This window comes from Gobio gobio (genome assembly GCF_949357685.1).
Source record: "Gobio gobio genome assembly, chromosome: 2".
Lineage (NCBI taxonomy): Eukaryota > Metazoa > Chordata > Actinopteri > Cypriniformes > Gobionidae > Gobio > Gobio gobio.
Genome location: NC_137098.1, coordinates 32,753,337 through 32,773,271, shown reverse-complemented (window position 1 = coordinate 32,773,271; position 19,935 = coordinate 32,753,337). Strand labels below are relative to the sequence as shown.

Below are 19,935 nucleotides of genomic sequence, written 5' to 3'. Positions count from 1 at the left end.
AACGAAAAACGTCATGGTAAACGTGACGTTTGAAGTGCACACAGTAAATAAACAAAAGACATTCATTGAGTTCATTGATGTCAAACAGGCTACGTGGGATGAAACTAAACCAGACTGTACAAAACATCAGTTTACAGATTAGTTGGGTTGAATCTCTCATTTCAAGACAATCATAGAGGGTCATAAAAGTCTATTATAGGCATACTTTCATTGAATTTATGAGCACTATCATATTTCCACAAACTCTTTGTAGTTCCTAACAGTTGGGATGGTTGTCATTTGGTTAAGAAAAGCCATTCATCAAACTCAATTCTTTGGAAAAAGTAGGCTAAGTAAATCCTATGACCCAAAGTCCTCTGAGAGACTTTTTTTTTGTAGAAGCTGAGAAACTGTATCAGTTCAAAGCAAAAAAGATGAAAAGCAACCTGGATGAATTTTATTCGCCAACAAATTAATGTCAAAGCACAAAAGTGTTCAGCAGGTCCATAAAACATGTGCACGGTATTTAAAGCGATTTACATTTGGACGTCCAAACAATTCCATGTCGCATCAACAACTAGTAACTTTCGACATTATGTATAATTTTGACATACTGTGTTCCCATTTTTCTTCTCATTTCAATTACTTTCAGTAGTTAATTTCAGGTGATCTGCTGTTATTTAGCTTTCCCTGAATGGATTTCATAAGTATCTTGGATAATACAAGGCAATAAGATACTCAGAAACAGGTAAAAGAACAAAAGAAAAGGCGTAGCCCTTGCCCCCCTCACTCCAGTGCCTCGCTTTTCACCAGAGACAGCAAATCCCCTCAGAAAAACAGACTTACGTAACCGCCCGGCGCACCTGCAGTGAGCACAGAAGAGAAAACTTGAAAGCAACAGTGTTTGAATGGCTGGACTTAAAAGACGTCCTGAACAACTGTCATAATATGTAAAGCAATATGGTTATGATTCCAAAAACTTTCATCTGTAATTGTTTAGAACGGACCTCTTCCATCGATTCTGTCACCAGTTTTCAGTTTATTTTAATGACCGTAAAAAAAAAAAAGCTCCACATTGTAACCTTGTATGCTTCATTCACTATAAGAGAATGTCTCATCTAGCTATGATGAAAGCCAAGCCAGCATAAACAGAACTGAGGGGAAACACTCATGCAACCCTTTGACCTTTTAGTGTGTCCACATGTTGGACATTGAGGTTGTCTGTGGTAATGCCTTTAGCTTGGAATTTCTCTCCACCTAGTGGACAAAAGGGGTACTACTGCAATTTAAATATATAGGCAAATATGGAGTCATCTAGTGTCATTGTTGTTTTGAACGAATTTATTAAAATTTGGAATAGTTTAAAGCAACCATGATACTGTGATGAACAGTGTGTAGTACGGCTTAACGTGGCTGCAGGCTTTGCATCCACTTTTTCCATGTAGACTACACAACATGTAGTAATTAACTTTCATTATGAAGAGAGATTGTACAGATTACGAAACCAAAGGCAGATCCACAGACTTTGGGGACAGACCATCATAACTTGATCTACTTCTTGATACTATGTAAATTATTTAAGTGATTCTGCTCCATAATTTCAAAAACTGAAAACAAAAATTTTTTTTTTTTTCCAGTGTGTAGCAATTTGATTGCTACTGACTCTAAACTGTGCAATTCACAGCTGTTTTATGGGACATCACAACTATATTGCATGTCTGCAAAATGTAGTAACTCACCCAAAACATTTAGTTCATGCTTCAAAACTGGATTATTCTTTTAGTAAATTGGTCAACTAATATCACCAAAATTAATTATTATTATTTGTGTGTGTGTGTGTGTGTGTGTGTGTGTGTGTGTGTGTGTGTGTGTGTGTGTGTGTGTGTGTGTGTGTGTGTGTGTGTGTGTGTGTGTTTTTTTTACATATAAGCAGAAAACATTCCATGCCATAGATATTTATGGAAAGTATATATATATATATATATATATATATATATATATATATATATATATATATATAAATATTAAATATAAAGGTTTATCATTTTTTATCAGCTTTTAGTAAACAATTGCACCTTTGTGCCATAACACATGCAATTTGCTTAAAGGTGTTGTATGTTAGTTTTTTACTGAACTAAAGCATAAAAATACCATATATGTTTGCAGATATTTAGGAAACATGCTGATTTCACATACTTGTTTCTCTGAAAAACAATGCTACAGCTGGTAATTTTACTTTGAAATCAATGTCTGTTTTTGTTTTGGTCTGTGAGATAATGCACATTGCCAATTTACCCAACAGTATTTCGACACCACAGGTTGCCAGTTGGCTGAAAACAGTGTATTGTTGCCATGGAAGCCAGCGAATACACTGGGTGAGAGATCCCAGATTCTACCCGAACTAAAAAGCCTCGGAATCCATCTAAAATCTGAGCGGAGGCACATTAAAATGCAGATGAATCCACTCACCAACTTACAGTGCAAGTGCAAGTCTCCTCGCCTTCCATCGCCATTTGCGCTCGTTGCTGTTGTGTGTCCTTAGCTACCTAGTCGTCATACTCAGATTCTAGTCAGAATATGAGTCTGATACTGCTCCAATGGGCTGTGATTATGAGGTGTGTTTCAACCGAACCAGGAAAGAAATGTCTCTGCGCTCAATTGGATAGATCTACAACCAATCAGAGCAACAGAGCGACGCATAGTTGTCAACAGAACTCAACTGCACGCATGCTGGAAGTAGTAGAAGAAGAAGATGAGTGTAAACGATCTTTGCTGGTGTTGTAAAAGAATTTAAGGATACACAGAGTACTTACCAACACGATCATCATTTTTGAGAGAAATAGTAAAGGTGAATGCATATACAAACAAGTTCTCCATTTGGGATTAGAACGAATTCAACCCTAGCGCTTTTTGGTGACGTTACTGTTGATCATCTGTCCATCATCGTATAAAGCCTGCCCTGACAGTTTGATTATTTGATTGGTCCGAACAGCTCTGGTTCGAGCATAGTTGCTCCACAACGGATCAAGTCCAGACCGAACTTCCCAACCTCAAATGTTGTGGGCAGGGCAAAGTTCGGCGGGCATCCAGGCTACTGGCAACCCGCATAAGCATCTGAGGAGGGGGCGGGGCAAACAATATTTTGAATTTGGACTGCAGTACCCATTTTAACCACTAGCTGTCATTCCTGAATACAGCAACTTTAAATAAATAAGAAGTTTGAATAGTGTGAACAAGAAACTGTTCAGAGATTTGAACTTATGGTTTTGAGAAAAAATTATTGAACCAAAGCTTGAGAGAAAGTGCAAGATCTCTATTCAGTACAGGTAAGATTAGAGATTTTACTACTAGGCTTAAAGGTGCACTGTGCAAATTTTAGCGGCATCTAGTGGTGAGGTTGCAAATTGCACCACTCACCCCACCCTTCGAAGCACATAGAGAAGCTATGGGGCACGATACAGGACAAAGTTGTCATTGTCTGAGACAGCAGAGAGTAGCTAGCTCTCTGTAGAGCAGTTTGTCCATTTATGGCTACTGTAGAAACATGGCGGTGCAAAATGGTGACTTCACTATAAGGGGACCCACAGTGTATGTATATATAAATGGTTCATTCTAAGGTAATAAAAACACAACGGTTCATTATGTAAGGTCTTTATACACCCCTGAAAACATAGTTATGTATATCATATTGCATTTCTGTGAATAGATCCTCATAAATACTACACACTGCACCTTTAAGAGATATAACCAGTCTAGATGGAAATGATATCATGCTGACTAGCTAAAGACGTTACTGTAGCTATACTGATTAGTAGACAGTACTTAAAATAAATTCCACTACAGCGCTACAACAACCCATAATGAAATGACCTTTCACAATAGATAATGCTATACAATGATCTCTGATGGAGAGATACATACGGCAATTTATCTTTTTAACAAAATAACTTTTTAACTCGTTTTATTATGAGCTCTGCCGCATTCTCTTTTTGGCAGGAAACTCTTCTCTGTTCAGCATTTATTTTTATTTTTTTTTAGGTGATTTAGCTGCTCCATGTCAACCTTTCTTGCTCGTTCTGACAACTCTATGCCACTCCCACACCACACCACACCACGCATTAAAGCAGCCGGAACAACTTTTCTCTATTTACAGATATGTCAAGACATGCACAGCCAGTTTATGCAATTTCCCACGAAAAACATCCTGTTAAATCTAAAAATATAAACACTTACAGGCTTACAATATTGATTCAAGGTAAGAAAAAAACATGCATTGGAAGAAGGAGTTATGATGTATTGACTCATTATTTAAATGTATTTAATTTTGAACAAAATAAAGTAGAGTACCTTTAAGAGAAGGTAGTACAAAAGTGTAGTTGTGAAAAGGTATTTACATTTTTTTTATAATATTTTTTATCACGTGACTATAAAACATTGCAATTAAATGTAAAGCATCACTACATACTATAGTCAAGCTAATAAAATAGCAGGCCTCATTCAACACAATGTTTAAATAAAACCAGTTTGTCAAAACTATGTTTTAAATAAAAACACTTCTTATCTAATGTTTTATCTAACACTCCCAGTCCCATCTAATGGATGTTAAAGAAGGACGTGCAGAGCTTGAGCTATTAAAACGTCTCAAGACCAATAGTAACGATTTTATGTGCCTATCAGAAACCAATAAAAGTAGCCCAAATATGTCACCCCACCCCATCAAACAGACTGTAGGTTGCCTGAGGTCAAACCCACAGCAGATGCATTATAACACAATCACCAACAGAGGGCACAATTGCACTGTTTCTCTTGAGAACGATGATTGAATGTGATTTGAATATGGACTGTGTGTGAAAAAATCCTGAACACATCATTGATGAAAAACTGTTTAACGGTCTAACTCCACAATTCAGTACTACACAGTTCACAGTCTTTGTAACGTGTTTCAGCAATACATTTCTAACATTTATATTTAGAAACAAATCTCAGAATTGCCTTTACAGGGAAGTCTGTTCGTTCATCCATCCATCCATCCATCCATCCATCCATCCATCCATCCATCCATCCATCCAGGGGCGTAGTTTATGGGGGGGGGGGGGGGGGGGGGGGGGTAGGTAATCAGTTACAACCCCCCCAATATTTCAACATGAAAATCACAGTAGATCAAATGAAAAATATGTAGAATTCGTTTATTTTGTAACAATCATTTTGTTCCTAATCAAATATGAGTTGCCATAATAAATCAGACAAAAAATACTCCCCCTCCATTGAACCGATTGGTAACGCCCAATCAACGAGTCGTACTTTCACCAAAACAACGCGAGTGGTGTTTGAATGGGAGAGCACACCGGTAACGTTAGCGCCAAAAATGAAGAGAAGCTCTGCACAGCGGACTATAACTGCTGGTCAGAGAGGGATGCAAAAAAAAGCATGTACTGAGAAATGAGGTATGATAATATTGTGTAATAGTAAAGTACACACCACATATATTTTAGCTAGCTAATCCATTGCAATGTATTTAGCTATAACTATCAGTATAGCCTAACCAAAGCAGCCGCCTGTTTTGCTAGTTCATTTTTCAATAGTGTCTAATTAATTATCAATGATTTACAGTTGTTAAATAGCCGATGTGTTTCCCTTTCAAAAATTAAAATGCATTAAGGTGGAATGTTAAAATCTTAAAATAAATGTCTAAATGTTGTCTCTTTCATATTGTAATCAGCATATAGATAGATAGATAGATAGATAGATAGATAGATAGATAGATAGATAGATAGATAGATAGGATGAAATAAATTATCCACAATACACATTAAAAAAAATAAAAAAAATAACAGGCACAGGGTTCCCGCGGAGTCTTTAAAAGTCTTAAAATGTCTAAAATTTAAATTTTTTAATTTAAGGCCTTAAAACGTCTTTAAAACGGCCAGATTTTCACCCGAGGTCTTAAATTTCATTTAGTTAGGTCTTAAAAAAAAGGTGTTATCCTCGTTCATTTCCAGAAATGCTGGCTGCAGAAAGTTATTAACATTACACTGTAACAAAAAAGTATCGAATCGCGAAAGCGGAGCTCAAAGCGGCGCTCTAGAGTCTTTGCTGCGCCGCCCTCAGAGCGTTCGTTCGGTGTGTTGTAGTTCTTTCTGGGGGTGTTGGTACACGTACTCGGTGATAAAACTACAAATCCCGTGATAAATGCAATTACCTGCCTGCACAATACGTCTACATTTAATAACGTTGTATTTTTCTGGACAGAATGAGGCAGACATGCATTGTTTTATATTATTCTAAACAGTGATAAAGTCTGCACTCAATCAGCACTGCATACCTTATTATTATGACAATAGTGAAGGCTTGAAGAACTCAAATACACCATAGCTTGATGCAGTCGTGTTTATTGTCTTCGTTTCATCAGTCAAATCGTTTCTATCTTCTGTTTATCCTACATCGCTAGCTTCACATTAGGGCTAAGGATTACTTCTCTGAGGGAAATGTGGAGTTTCTGCTCGAGGGCGCCCTCTGGCTTCCAGTATGAATGAAACGTTTGGTTAACAAATATGAAAAATAATACTTCTCTCTAAATAAATTTATATTACAACCCATATGTTTTTTTCCAATGTACAGTTTTTTTCCCCACAGTGGATACATAAGATGCTCATATTTCATATTAAATACATAGACTTTAAGAAATTGATATCACAGATAAAAAACACTGAATTATTATTTTTTTTACAATAAATCTTTAGACCTTTCTAATGATTTTAAGTCATAGGCTGTCTGCATATTAACAGGTAACCCAGCAGTTTTTTTGTAAAATAAGTTTTCTGTAAAATATAAATTTTATTATTATTAGTATTATATTGTTATATTCATTCTTAAATACTCTATTTTTAATTTTTTAATAATTAAAATGTTATTGTAATAGTAATATTTCTAATTTTGTTAAATATTTGTATTTATCGAATATAATAATTATTATTAGTCTCATTAATATATAAACATTAATATATAGATGCATACACTTTTCATTTGTAAATTTTTTTTTTTTTTTAATTGCATTTTAACCAGATTAATCGCAATTAGATATCTTCCCCAAATCGTGCATCCCTAGTTTATCCTATCTTCCTAGTGCATCCCCTGTTCAATCTCTATCAGGCTATTAATATGCTGTTTTGTAATCTATTCTATTTGAGGGCAAGTTTGTTTTAGCCTATTTTCATTTTGGGCCTAAGGTTTTGGGCATTTGGCACGTTGTTGGCTGTGGAGGGTTACTAATATCATTGCTTTATTCATTTCTTTGATTTAAATAATTTTGGTAATGCGTCGTATAGGTCTTAAATTTCAATCTTTATGGTCTTAAAATGTCTTAAAAAGGTTGACTTTCTGAAACCTGCAAGAACCCTGCAGGCAGCATACCAACGTTCAACCACCCCCCCTCCCCCATGCATCCATAGCCTACCCTTGATTTTTGAAAGGATATTTTGTTTTAAATTTGAACGTGGCGTCTCTTTAAAAACTCACATAGCATTTCAGTTTTAAACAAATATTTAGGCTACAAGTGCTTAATTTCACGTGTTGACCTAAACCGAATTCGTTCAGACCATGTCATTACCTCATACACATTTTCAGTCCAAAGCTTAAGTTTCAATTATCCATTTACATAGTGTATACTTATACATTAAGGCTCAAGACAAACTACATCAAAATGTTTAGATAATTTGTATAAAGTTTGAATAACATTCTCCAACACAGAGGTGTAGAGATGCGTTTGCTCAGTGGATCCTATACGGTCATTATTTCCATAGGTGGCAGCTGGTCACGTGACCTGCCAGTAGCGGTACACTCGTTCCCTGTGTTTACTGGCAGGTCACGTGAACAGCTGCCAGCCAGGATCTAACTGTACAGGCTTCTCCAGCCCGTGCGCTCTGACGTGCTGCTCTGCGCTGCTCTCAATGCTGTTAGATGCTATTGTATTCACCACGGGATTTTAGCTATTCGCTTCGCTTTACCTCCCATGTTTTCAGCGACGAAGGAATGAAGAGTCTTCACAATAAACGGTAATATTTTCCCCCCTTTATGGGCATTTAAATTATGCATTCGATATCATGGAATCTGGTTCACTATTTATTCGTACTGCTACTGAATGTTGCATAGCATAACAGTGATAGTATGCAAGATACATTACACATAAATAACTGCAACGACACAACAGTGTCATTTTAAATGATTCTCGTTAGAATGTATTTTGCAGCTGGAGTGAGAGCGATTTGAAATCCACCACATGGATCAACATCTCGGTCATTTGTGTCTTGTCGCCTGGTTTCAAAATACACGCATAATTGGTAGTCATTCTAAGAGCCAGTTGATGGAAATGCAGAAGGGAAAGCAGCGAGAACCCATTGACTTCGGGTTTCAACTGAAGCTGTTTACAAACACTTGATCACACCTCTAAATTGCGTCCTTCAGGTGACTCGGTTATGGCATCTCCATGTTCTAGTCACATCTTTGAATTCCTTTGTGTCTGCATTTCGAATAATCCCTTTCTTCTTTTTCAATGGCCTTGGTGCACTTTTTATTATATTATTTTTTACTTAGTGCTTATATTCTGGTTCCTTTATTCTGCTTTACTGTTATTGGAATATTCCTCCATAATCAGAGTATTATTAATAAACTGCTGTTACGTTTTTGAGGTAGGTAGGCTACTAAAGATCTTGGAATATTGGCTTAATTTGGACATGTATTTACACACATAACACATAATCAGATGTGTTAATTAGATCAGGTCTTATTTAGGATATCCACCATAACTGAATGTTTATATTTGTGCAAGTTCAAACAAAAGTATTTCTGGGGAATATTAGAATAAAGACAGTGAGAAGCTAAGTTATTAAGGAAATACATTATTTGGTGTGAAGAGAGAATTCCAATTTCCGTTTGTTTACTAACATTTTACAAGCATTAAAAGATGGCCTATTTTATAGATCTACTGAGTCTCGTGGTCTACATTTTACAATTCACTATGCTTTTTGAGAATGAGTTGATTAATATCCAATATTTTGTCTTTTTTCCTCCCTTTTCCAAAAAAGGGAATGTGCTGCCTGATTTCACAATTGAATGTATATTCCCAATAAATATATCTTTACATAAATAATATCTAAAATATCTATAAATATTCAGCATAGTAAATAGCAAGAGAGAAAAAAAGTAGTAATAGTCTTTTATTTAGATCATGCTGATTACATGCATGCAAGAATATTCCAGTAGCTGTGAAGAATGTAAACTTCTTCTTCATCTTTTTAAAAATAGTCTCAAACATTAATCAGAAATTGATGTGCATGTAACACATGATTAGTGTTTCTCTCTCTTTCCCATGCACAAACACACATATTTAGGGGTAAATCATGCTGCTTTTGCATTTCCACACACACACACAGATGTTCAGTAGATGGAAGTAGGCCAATGACAGATCTGTGTGTAAGCTTTTGGGTGGGCTTCTGGCTGTATTTCATAGTTATTTAGCCTTCATACGGTTCTATAGCCTTTTAATTCTAGGTCAGAGACAAATAACTAAAATTAAAAAAAGTCAAATTTCTGCTCATAAAGTCTGTATATATGTGTATGTAAAGTTGACTGAAGTGTTCTTTGGGGGAACAAAAATGGCTATTTTATGGTATGCCTGTATTTACAAATGTTAGTGCATGCTGTTTATAATATTTAAATACATTTTCAGAGATTGTTGTGTTATTCATTTTAAAATATGGGACGCACATTTTCAATGATGTTCAGGGAGAGATTTCAGAACTCTACTGAACTGTGTCTAGCGTTACTAAAGCGTTAAACGTCAGGATTTGGACACTCAGATGGACATGCACACCAGTGTAACACACTGCTTTGGCTCTGTTTATGACTGAGCCACTGAACATAAACACTGCTCATCTGGCAGACAAATAAACGTTTTAGTGATAGGTGTGCTTGTGCATAGCAGACTTTTCACTTTTTAACTTGTAGCCTAATGTCTGGACCTCACTGCACTTTGACGGAAAACAAAAAAGCTCGGAGTTTGGACAGAACACTTAACACTTTGTTTCCAGGTTGAACTGGTATAATTTCAGTGATATTTGAGTGAAATATGTATTAGACAGTCAGTGAATGGATTGTGGGAGGTCTGTGGGTGTGCCGTCTGACGCTGAGACTAGACTATTATCTTCTGCTGCTCTTTGTTGATGTCATAGGGATTAGTTATTCTTATAAATCTGCTCAAGAACAATAATTTAATCTGTTTTTGCTTTTTTTATTGCACAATAAGCTTTTTATCCATCCCCATAAGTCCACAGCTTTATCATTCAGTGGTTACCTACAGTGACATTAACATCTCTTTACTGAGGTTTATCTAAATGAGGTACCTCAATCTCAAGTCTTTCGTTTAAGTTTTTTATTTTGGTCTTTTCCCTCTTGTTTTGTGAGCTACAGTAGAGAAGTGGGACATGAAATGCCAAGGGATAAGAAGCTGAAATTAATCTTCCTGATTTGAACGTGCACCAGAGACACAAACTTGCATCACCTTAGCAACAAAGCTCAATGGATTGGCTGATCACTAAGGTGATCACTATGGGCCAGATTTACTAACAGCTTGCGTCAGCGCAAACCCTCTTTTGCCATTAAAAAAACAATTTGTGATAGTCAATTTACTGGTGTTTGCGCCATTACTTAACACCCCAAAAAAGTAAACTGGTAGATTGCATTGGTCATTATGGAAATGATCTGGCTGCATCTGTGTTTATTAATGTGTGCGTCATCACTAGATCACGCACAGAAATGTCCACTCCCGTCATCGCTTTTGTGGAATTGCGCTCACGCTAATTTGCCCTGTTTATTAAATCTAGCCCTATGTGTGCGTGCGATGTCATAAGATATCTTAAGCCTGCTCAGTTGTAGCAAAAATCTATTATTTTGGTCAATATTGAGGTCACAATTACTCATTGCATTTGGGTCTGTCGTGACCCGGAAGAGATACCTAAATAAAATAAAAAACCATAGGCCTAGTTTTTAGTAAGAAGATGACATTTTGTAAGTGTGCTAAGGCATAAAGTTAAATCATACACAATTTATTCTGTAACCAAAAATGTGAGAGATTTAACATAATTGTCACACGTGTTTTTGGTTTGGGTTTTGTTTGTGTTCAGGTTTTATTTTGTAATTCTCATAGTCCTGTTTCCTGTCAGGTCATGTTATCATTGGTTGATCTAGTCATGCGTTCATCAGTTCTATGTTCTCCTTGGTTCATAATCATGTCAGCCCTCATGTTTGCCATGTTACTTGGTTTAGTATTCTGTAACAGATATCCACCGAAGGCAAGCAGAGTTGAACCCATGTGCAGTATTTATTAAATATAATCCAAAGTGCACAAAACAAAGTAAACAAAGACTTTGACAAAGGCTTGACTTGACACCTTAACTGGACTTGAGAATGTACATGAAACAAAACTCACCATCAGTGGTTACAGGAAACAACACTAGACCAGAGGCCTGTACCATGATGGTAGTTTAACAAACTCAGGGTTACAGGATTAGTTTTGAGTTGACAAAACCAAACCAATCTATTCAGGCTTTGTTGGTCCCATGATACTGATCATCCGCTTTCTCTGTCAACTCAGTCTTTGATCCTGAGTTTAGGAGTTTAACTGTGACATCAGTAGTGAACAGCCAATCACATGTTGTGAATCAGTGAAACTGAGATTCACTTCTCGCGAGAGAAGCAGTGAGATTAATTTCTCTCTTCTGCAGAATATAACATGATTGAAAAATACTAAGAATTTAAAATAATTTACACAGAAAGAAGAAAAGAGCTGTCTATAAAAGAGGACCACTTAAAGAAAAATCTTACTAAGTCAATGCAAGTAAAAGTTATGAAGTTAGTTTAGTTGATATATAGAGAGAATTGAACATTTAAGCTCACATGTAGTAATTTTTATCGCTTTATTTATTGATTTTAAAGCTTATTTGTATGACCTTTATATAGGCTATTTATATTAATTTTAACCAAGTGCCTATTAATGATTGATTAACTAAAATTATACACGTGTAATTGATTAAGGGTATAATAATTACATAAGTGATAAATAAAACAACATTTTTATTATTATAAATAAGCATTGTTAATAGCCAGACGCTTTAGTCTTTAAAAAACATTTGCTATGTAGTGACCTTTCATTTGGAGTAGAAAAAGGGGGAGTGACTTTATTGCATCAGAGGTGTGTCACTTTGCTCACAGCTGATTGGTCCAATTTCAGTTTGATCTCTTATCCAGAACATAACCTGCCCTGGAGCAGGTTAGCCGTGGAGCGTAAGTTACTATGGAGATGAACACTGCTAAAAGCCAAACCTCTTCAATGGTACCAAAAACCCAGGATTTGCACAAACTAAGCTTGGACATATCTGGTTAGCCAGCTAAACCGGCTTCATGGTATAGGCCCCAGAGACCAATGAAACATGAGGGGCCTGTACCATGAAGGTAGTTGAACAAACTCAGGGTTACAGGATTGGTTTTGAGTTGACAAAACCAAACCGATGCAATCAAGCTTTATTGGTACAATGACGCAGCTCATTAACTTTCTCTGTCAACTCAGGCTTTGATCCTGAGTTTAGGATTTTAGCTGTGACATCAGTAATGAACAGCCAATCACACGATGTGGATCAGTGAAACTGACATCTACTTCTCGCGAGAGATTTCTCTCTTCTGCAGAATTGATTTCTCTCTTCTGCAGAATATTACATGATTGAAAATATTAAGAATTTAAACAAATGTACACAGGAAGAAGAAAAGAGCTGTCTATGAAAGCTGTCAACTTTAAGAAAAATCTTACTTAGTCAGTACAAGTAAAAGTTATAAAGTTAGTTTAGTTGATATATAGAGAGAATTGAACATTTAAACTCGCATGTAGTCATTTTTATAGCTTTATTTATTGATTTTAAAGCTCATTTGTATGACCTTTATATACATTAGGCTATTTATATTAATTTTAACTATGTGCCTATTAATGATTGATTAACTAAAATGATACATGTGTAAGTGAATAAGGGTATATAATTACTTAAATGATATCTAAGTCATTCAAAATTATTATTATAATAAATAAGCATTGTTAAAAGCCAGACACTTTAGTCTTTTAAAATCATTTGCTATGTAGTGACCTTTAATTTGGAGTAGAAACAGGGGGAGTGACTTCATTGCATCAGAGGTGTGTCACTTTGCTTACAGCTGATTGGTCTAATTTCAGTTTGTGATCTCTTATCCAGAACATAACCTGCCCTGGAGCAGGTTAGCCGTGGAGCGTTAGTTACTATGGAGATGAACCCTGCTAAAAGCCAAACCACTTTAATGGTACCTAAAACCCAGGATTGGCACAAACTAAGCTTAAACATATCTGGCTAGCCAGCTAAACCGGCTTCATGGTATAGGCCCGAGGGCTATATACACACACAACAAGGAACCAACAAGGAACACCTGTGAACAATCAAGACAATAAACCAATCACAAAACAGAACTGAGCAACGGATGGGCATTCAATAAAATTTTCTTAGTCGATCATCGGGAGAATTAACGAATTAATACAATTAATAAATAAAATTAATTATTTAACTTTTATAATTAAAAAATGCAATGAATACAAAAATACAGTGTGTTTTTCCTCGATGAGACCTTTATTACAAGATCAACTTGTGGCAGGCAGTTAAACTACGTCCAGTTAGGCAAACCGAACATATATGCGCGTGCATATGCGGTGCTCTAAAGCAGCGGAACCTGCAGCTTCGAGCCGGCGTTCTTAAACAGAGACCTCATTTGTTCCACAATAATAATAAAAAAGAATCATGTTAAACAATAACTTAAACAAAAAACATAATAATACTTAGATCTGACAGGTTGTCAAAATGTAACTCAAAACTATCCAAGCCAGAAGAAAGGGCCAGATATTAGCCTTCCTAACAATTAGACTACTTAAAACCTCGTGAAAAATAACTTTAGTAACTCGCATACAACTTCTGCACCAGTCTACTGATTTTTGTTGGGAAATATAAGCATGTTGACATGATCTGGGGTCAGACGTGATCGCAACCTGGTGACCGTCAGTCCAGCCGCCAAAAACACCCGCTCTGAGGGGACTGACGTTGCCGGGATGCACAGGTACCTCTGCGCTAACTTGGCCAGCCCACCTTGATGCTAGTTTGAGACTGAGAGCAGGATGCACCGCCACCAAAATTAACCAGGGACGGATGCATTTTGTTTAAGTTGTACATCATTTGAGTCGTGGCCGTGTTGTTTATACACGGCATCGCAATGTTTGCAGTGAACTATTTCGCTTTTTAAATCAAAATGATCCCACGCCACACTTGCCCGTGACCTCTTCATGATTATGCAAAACGGAAGATCACAGATAACCGAGTATGGTGTCAAATATTGCACCCTGGTGGTAAAATGTTTAATTGCTGCCACACAGTAGCTATGTTTCCATCCACCTATTTTTATGCGCATTTTGGGATACAGCATCAAAAAATGCTGAATGGAAACGCCAAGATGCGCATAAATTCTAAAAATGCGCATTAAAAACGTATGCGCTCGTTTGAGTCGGATACATTTTCTGTCTGATACGTAAACATGTGCATAAGCTACGATGGAAACGCATTTACCGAATAAATTCCTTGATGCGCATAAAGAAAATTTATGTGACTTTCGCGATGTAACAGCATAACTGTACTAACCAGTGGAAAAATCTTATTTGCACAGCATCTGAAATGCTGTTTTGGTCTTTCAGAAGTATGTTGTCAAAGATGCTCGGTATATTTCCCTCCTAGAACCGTCTTACACGACTGTGTTCCCAAACAGCACATCTGCCTCTGAAAGCATGACAACACGTTTATTGAGACGCACAAATTTCTCTGAGGCGCAAATTATTTATTATATACGAAAATGATTATATATGTTTCTTAGTGATTTTTTAGCGGTAGTTTATCAGGAAGTGACAATTATAAATAAAACAGTGCTTTATTCGCAAATGTTTTATGCGATATTGCATTTTTGCACATAAATTATATTCACAACTTTGGATGGAAACATAGCTAGTGAAATTCATTTAACTGCTCAAAACCAAACGTGGCAATTATAATAATATATATTAAAATGTAATTTTAAGTGAATAATAAATAATCCAACTCCTAAAGACTGTAATAATTTACAAAATGTAAGAAAATCCAGAGTAATGTTATCATTTTTTGGAATATGGCTCAGCTGTCATAATTATTCAACCCCTGTTCAACATTGTCACTTGTATAGTAGGGTACAAATTAAGCCTTTGGAAACTATAGCAACACTTAATTAGCTTGAGCTGTTACACATGTATAAATTTAGCCTATGCATGTGCTTCAACTTCATTATTCAAATTCTTAAGACGTTATTTCAGAAATGTGAACACTAGACTCTGCCGAACATGTTATTTAAGTTCAAGTTCACTGAAGTATTCACAACATTATGTGCACTTTAGGAGTTGAAAATTCACTTTTATAAGATGTTTAAACACAGATGTGTGTCCACAGTGTGTGTAAACAACCAGCCTATAATGGTAAAAATCCTCCCACTCCTTTTTTATAATCCCCATAAATCATAAACAGTCTCTCCAAACGAGCAGTTACGAATTTCCCCCTACTCTTACATACTCTTAAGGGGGAAGCCCCGCCCATGACTGTAAGGATCTGCCCCATTAGGATAGGCAGCCCTGAGTGAGCCACAGCAGTCTGCCATTTGTTTCCTCGCTGTAGCAGCTACAGTTTACAATGTCTGTGGCACTTAAATATTACAAATGTTCTGTTATTGTTTGTACCAACGAACATAAAAGCCTCCATAGACTTCCGGGCATCTTAGCCAATGAGGACACCGTGGTTGAATTTCATTTATGAAGGAAATGTGCCGAAGAATGTCGTTAAAGTGTATTTGCACAAATCATTTGACACTGGACTGCTTAAAAAAATATGGTCAGTTCAATGTTGGACTTGCACAAAAATGTATTCTGAATTTTTTTTAGATTAACATGACGGTACAATGAAAATTCTGTCATTAATTACTTACCCTCATGTCGTTCGACACCCGTAAGACCTCCGTTTGTCTTCGGAACACAAATGAAGATATTTTAGTTGAAACCTGATGGCAACTATAGAAAAGATTTCAACTAAAATATCTTCATTTGTGTTCCGAAGACGAACGGAGGTCTTACGGGTGTCGAACGACATGAGGGTAAGAAATTCAACCAAGGGGCGGCAGTGGCTCAGTGGTTCATGTAGGTTGTCTACAAACCGGAAGGTTGGTGGTTCGATCCCCGGTTCCACCTGACCAAGTGCCGAGGTGTCCATGAGCAAGACACCTAACCCCAGCTGCTCCCGACGAGCTGGATGGCGCCTTGCATGGCTGACACCGCCGTCGGTGTGTGAATGGGTGAATGTGAGGCAAAATGTAAAGCGATTTGGATGGCCGTAGGTCTGTTAAAAGCGCTATATAAATGCAGTCCATAAGAAGTTAATGACAGAATTTTCATTTTTGGGTGAACTAACCCTTTAAGTTTGTAAAAACAAATCTTGCTCAATCCTTTATTTTTACTTAGTAGTAAGAAAAAATCAAGCGTTTTGTGAATCCTGAGTTGAATTCCGAGATTTGACAGGCAGTCATCATTAAAAGGATGTGTTTGAGGGTGGATCAAGTTTTTTTTGCGGGCAGACAATGTACAACATAGGTGGGCATTATGCAAATATAATTTCTTGTGACTTAGAACCGTTACACAGTGGGATTCGAAATGCAAATGACTCATATAGCCAGTTCAGAATTGATTCTTTCTTTTGGGAGAAAATAACTTATTTATTGTGCACTTTCGACTTTACAACGTTGCAGAACGTTTACATTCACAAACAGTAGGGGTGTAACGGTACCCGTATTCGTACCGAACCATTTCGGTACAGGGCTTTCGGTTCGGTGCATGCCTGTACCGAACGGTTTCCGAGTGCAATCTTTAACAGTTAACAGTAGGCTTGTTTTAAGCGCGGAATACACTTCAATCCGAGTTCCCACACGAACATATTAAGTATTCAGTCCATTTTATCGCGAAATTCAAATGATTAATGCCGTTTTGACGCTCTACACTCTAAAAAAAAAAAAGGTTCTATATTGCACCAAAAATGGTTCTTGGCTCGTAATCATAGGGGAACCTTTTTTAGTGCTATATAGCACCAATTTTGGTGCTTCAGTGGTTCTTCAGCGGTTCTTCAGAGGTTCTTCAGAGGTTCTTCAGCGGTTCTTCAGAGGTTCTTCACCGGTTCTTTGACTAAGGTGCTATATAGCACCTCTGAAGAACCGCTGAAGAACCACTGAAGCACCAAAATTGGTGCTATATAGCACTAAAAAAGGTTCCCCTATGATTACGAGCCTTTTTTTTTAGAGTGGTGGCATGACTGATCACAGTTCAAGAGGCCGCACGCGCGTGAACGCAGTCATCTGTGAAGGCGATCGATCATCTCTTCCTAAAGAATAAACATGAATGACCATCTGAAGGTATGCTGAGGATACATTACAACTTACTATCATCATATGTGGTGTAATCGCCAAATCAGTGTTTCAATTGCGGAAAGACGTCAATATAACTGTTTGTAAACTAAACAATGTCATGTAACGTTAGCATCACATTTACCTCAGGCAGTCATTCAGTGTCCACAGAATTTTATTCACTAAACTCTACTCACAACTCTTTCACTAAATATATGCTCTATATTAGCCTATATATTCATTATATTCTACTGAACCTGTTAGGGATGTCTTGATTATGTTATGCATGTTAAATAAACCTGTCATGAAAATGACAGACACTGTGTATAAATTATTATTTCAACAACGAATTGGAGAAAAAAAAAAATATAATTAGATTTAGAAGTTAATGCAAAAACTGTCTTATGTGAAGTTTACATGTTTGCATACAATTTGTTTTTTGAGTGTTGATTATTATACCTAAAAATAAATAGCAACTGAATTTAGGCTAATATTTTGGGCTCTGTTGTCAAGTAAGGGCTCCCTATATAATTTACAGAAATATCTTCAATAAACTTTGTTATAATTTAATTAATTCAAGGACAGACACTTTTTTCTTTTTCAGTAAACCACTGTTTAATAAAAATAAATAAAAAGCAATTTTGTAAAACTACTGTACCGAACTCGTCCTGAACCGTGACTTCAAAACCAAGGTACGTACCGAACCATCAGTTTTGTGTACCGTTACAACCAGAACAAACAGCTATATTACACACCTCATGAAAGGGAATATTCAAAAAATCATAATAGGGGCACTTTAAATAAACATAACGTAGGCCTACCTGAAATCATAAACCCCCTGGTTGTTAAAATTACACTTAGTAGCTAATTCTACAGTAAAACTGCTGTTCACTTTCAGAAGTTGTAGGGATGCTTTTTTCTCTTAAAGGGGTGGTTGATTGCCCCTTTTTTACAAGATGTAAAATAAGTCTCTGATGTCTCCATAGTGTATATGTGAAGCTTTAGCTTAAAATACCCAACAAATCATTTTTATAGCATGTTAAAATTGTCACTTTTTGAGGGTGAGCAAAAACATGCCTTTAAATGCAAATGAGCTGGTGCTTATGGGGCGGAGCTTCAAGAGCTTGTGTTAGCAGCTCTGATTACCTCATGCAGACAGGCAATGAAACTGTTCAGCCTTTTATGTTCAAACTGGAGTCGGACAATGATGGAGAGACTCAAGAAGAAGGGACAACATGTAGAATGCAAAAAGATGTTCCTGAATGGTTAGTTGATGAATTTATGTAGCTGATGTGGAGTTAACTATCTTCAAGTCATTGATTAGCATATTCTGTCAAGATAATCTATAAATTCTCAAGATGGCCTTTTTTGCTTTTTCCTGGGGGTGGGGTTAATGTAAATTTCAGGGTTAGTGATGTCACTAAGGGCGTGTTCACACTTGACGTCTTTTTTTAAGCTGCCAGCGCCTGTTTTACATTATAATCCTATGGAGTAAACCGTGTTTTCAAAAAGGTCATGAGCGATTTTTTTTTAACGCCAACGTCTTTTTCTGCAGCTCAGCACGTGTTTTCAAGTTGAAAAAAGTTTAACTTTTCTGATAAAAACGCCCTACCTCAAGCGCCTTTTTGACAGCTGACGAATGACAAGTGAGTAGCAAGATCTGAAAGTGGAGAAGGTGTCGGTTATTTCTGTATGTATATTTTAGTCTACAATAAAATGAAATGCATCTCTTTTTGTTAAATGTAAGTTTATGCATGATCAATAATAGCCATTATAAAAGTATAAGTAAAAGGTATAAGAAGCTATACAAGAAATAAAGCAAACAATTCAGTCAAACATACAAACTCAGCTCTAATAGGCTACAACGGTAACATAAAGTTAAAGCTACACTGTGTGATATTTTCCCCCATCTAGTGGTGAAAAGGTATATGACCATCCAGTGAATTTTAGTTTCTGTTCCTCTCAATTCCGATTTCGTTTTAACTCCTACGGTGGCCGATTTAGACCAAGATTAACATGAATTCCAGCTCGACCTCGTCCACATTCGACACGGTGCCTGTGGGATATTCTGTGCGCAGTGGGATGGTTGGAACTCAACTGGCCTAATTATTCGGCTAGAAAGAACTGCAGCTAATCCAGAGTGAACTTTGATGATAGTAATGTTTATTCAGTCATCCAATTGTAAGGCATAAACAGGTTTGCGTGGATATGTACATAAATGTGGTTTCTGTGAGAGAACAAATAAGGATGGTAAATATACATACACAGTTAAGAACTGTATAACTATACTTATAAGTTACATTTGTATAATGTAACCGTAAACCAGAGCTTATTGTACCATATATAGGCGCTAAATGCAGCTGCATTAAAAGGAGCGGAGCTGCC

At 36.6% G+C, this 19,935-nt stretch overlaps 1 protein-coding gene across 1 annotated transcript in view; it reads left to right on the top strand.

Moving 5' to 3' along the window:
• Positions 1–7,876: 7,876 nt before the first annotated feature.
• The window catches only part of LOC307138675 (USP6 N-terminal-like protein), a 53,662-nt gene continuing 41,603 nt past the window's right edge, over positions 7,877–19,935 (top strand). The window contains exon 1 of the mRNA XM_079837173.1: positions 7,877–8,030. The gene's annotated coding sequence lies outside the window, so the exon portion shown is untranslated. The remainder of the gene's footprint in view (positions 8,031–19,935) is intronic.